Source organism: Suncus etruscus, chromosome 10, assembly GCF_024139225.1.
Source record: "Suncus etruscus isolate mSunEtr1 chromosome 10, mSunEtr1.pri.cur, whole genome shotgun sequence".
NCBI lineage: Eukaryota > Metazoa > Chordata > Mammalia > Eulipotyphla > Soricidae > Suncus > Suncus etruscus.
This window is the reverse complement of record NC_064857.1, coordinates 90,106,090-90,109,163: the sequence shown is the minus strand read 5'-3', so window position 1 is coordinate 90,109,163 and position 3,074 is coordinate 90,106,090. Positions and strand designations below refer to the sequence as shown.

The 3,074-nt window shown below is 35.5% G+C and overlaps 1 non-coding gene across 1 annotated transcript; it reads right to left on the bottom strand.

Moving 5' to 3' along the window:
• Nucleotides 1–231: 231 nt before the first annotated feature.
• LOC126021141 (small nucleolar RNA SNORA51) lies at nucleotides 232–364 on the bottom strand. The gene has a single exon (XR_007499750.1). It is a non-coding gene; the product is annotated as a small nucleolar RNA SNORA51 (small nucleolar RNA).
• Between the last annotated feature and the right edge of the window lie 2,710 nt (nucleotides 365–3,074).

Below are 3,074 nucleotides of genomic sequence, written 5' to 3'. Positions count from 1 at the left end.
TATATATATATATATATATACATATGTAATATATATATACAAACATATATGAAGTTTCAAGTCTGCTGTTATATAACTGAGACCCTAGACATAGATGTTTTAAGTTTTCTGAATAAATTTAAATGAGATCAAAAGTAACTTGGCAGGGAAAAATATTCCAGGATGCATTTAGTTTGTTAAGTAAACTGCCCGGGGAAGTTTTTTTTTAATTTTTTTATATTTTTTTATATATTTTGTCCCCCAATTCACAATACAGACCAGGCAAAGGGCCTGGGTTGAGGTGTATATGGAGTGCATTTACTGTACCTCCTCTTTCTATACAGTCAGTGAAAAGAACACAGCCTGTAGAAAGAATTGGAAGGCCTCATCTTTTCTTTTATTTCTTTTGATTTATATATATATAATCCTTCACCAGTGCAACATTCTCATCACCACAGGAATCATTTAGTACAGTCACAGAAATAATTACATTGAGAACTATAGTAACAAAATGTGACTGAATGAGGGAAGTAGAAAGCCTGCTAGAGTACAGGCCGGTGTGGGGTGGGGATGAAGGACACTCGAGATACTGGTCATGGGAATGTTGATTTTGACCATTTTTATCTTGTATTTTTATTAATAATTTTTATTTTGATCAAAGTGGATTACAAATCATTCACAGTAGTTTTTCAGGTACATAGTGACATTGAATCAGGGACATTCCCATCACCAATGTTGTCCTTCCTCCACCCCTGTTTCAGTCATACAATGTATACCACGCTTCACCAGTACTGGTTTCCCAACACCAATATCTCGTTTCCCTCCCACTCTTTCTTTTGCCTGCCTCTTGGCATATATTTTACTTTTTTGGGCCACACCCGTTAGCACTCACGGATTACTTCTGACTCTGTGCTCAGAAATCGCTCCTGGTAGACACGGGGGAACCATATGGGATGCCAGAATTCAAACCAAAGTTGGTCCAGGAGTTGGCCACTTGCAAGGAAAACGCCCTACCGCTGAGCTATCTCTGCGATCCCACAGCCTCAGGTATTGAATCAAAACCTCATCCAGGCTGGCCAAGAATCACTACTTTGGGTCCCCAAACATCTCAAGTTGGAAAAACTGCCATAATCAAAAAAAAATAATACTAAAAAAGAAAGTAAAACAGTTATCAATATAATGAAGAGCATCCAGAGCAAAACTTACTTAATCCAATGTGCCTGTTCCAAAAGAATTGAGGCTATTTTTTCTTTTTCTTTTTTTATTATGCCTATCTTAGTTCACCCAGACTAAGGCCAGAGATAGAAGATGTATCTGAAATGTATTGTTGAAAAACATCCATTCCTTCAAAGGCTTATAAATAAGAAATCAGAACTCCAGGAAGTGTCTGTTCAGGTTTTGTCTTTAAGAGGAAAAAAAAAGAGAAGGGTAAGTGTTGCAGAGATTCTATCGATATTTATTGTACTGAGTCCATGTGCTAGTCACTCCACTAAATGTGGACAGTTCAATAGTGGCAAAAGTTTTGGCCTTCATAGAGACTGATATCTATTAGAGAAACTTTAACAAGAGAGTTCATGTTTTATTTGAATTTATGAAAATCATTAGGTGGTTAGGATGAGAGGAAAAAGCTATCTGAGATAAAATATGTTTTGACAGAGTCTGACAATTCAATCTCATGATCTATCTGAGAACTCTAAACAGTGTTTGTTTTTATAGATGGGCCTTTGATATTGTTATCATAATGAATGCTATATTCAATATGTAAATTAAACTATAAAGTTAAAATGAGAAACTACTAATGATCTAATGATAGAGGTAAAATACAGTTAGGACTTGGTCTCAATGTTCATGGACTAAATCTTAATTCTTTTTTAATTTTTATTTTGATCATATTGGCTGGTACATATTAACATTGAATAAGGGGAATGCCCCTCACCAAATTTGTCCTCCCCCCATCCCCATTCTCTTCCTGCAACCCATATCCCCCACCATCACTCCCCGGGCTGCTAGAATAGGTGGTCCCCTCTTTGTCTAGCTTACTATTAGTAATCATATATCTGTTTGGTCCTGGTACCCTCCCTCGTTTCCCCCTCTATTTGAGAGGCGGAGCTATAAATCTTAATTTCTAAAGAATCACTGAGGGTCTATCCTGCTTATAAAGAAAGTATTGTGACTAAAAATTGAGTTTCAACATGACAAGAATTATCGGAAATTTATCTTTAAAAATAGCTTTCTGGTACGGTGAGAAAGAAAGTGATGAGGCACTTTTGTATGCAGGTCCCCATGACAACTTTTTAAATATATAACCTTTGAAGCTTAAAACATTCCTAATAATGAATTTTGTAAAAATATATAGCCTTTGAGATATACCATTCCTAATAAATAAACCAAAAGTCATACTTCAAACCCATCACTATTAACTGATGCTGGGAACGGTATTTAAATCCAATCTCTCCAGTTACAAAACCAAGCCTCTCTTTCTGCGTGGCTTTGGACTTGTTGTTACAAACAAAAACCTAAAACAAGAAACCTCTAAAGTGTAGCTGAGTGCCTCCATTTCATAAATGAGAGTAGAAAATATTCAAATAAACTCAAAGAAACCACTGAGAGCATTTGACAGGTCAGACTGTTTTCTACTGAGATCTAAGAAGAATTTCACTGATGTGCTTAATGCCTCAAGATACACTTGGTTATACCATTTGCTGAAATATCCTTGAAATATCTGTAACAAAAATCAATCAATTTAGAATAACTGTCATTTTTATTTTAAATGCACCTCAGGTAAAAAAGAAATCTGCTAAATCTTGCCAAAGCAATACCCAGAAGTTTCTTCAGTGAAGATTTTTAAATAAATGCCAAAGTCAACAGAGATAGTGAACATATTTAATTGGAGTGACATTGCTGCATTATTTATTATCTCATTATAAACCCACATATTTTAATGACTTCATTTCCCCTGAGGCCCATTCACCAGAGGGTACAGCAGAGAAGAGAAGGTTATGGAAAAAACAATGTGGAGCATATTTGTTCAAAACGAGATCTAAATCTAATTTGGAGGCCCACATATCCAGTAGTTATGTTTATACTTCCTTAGC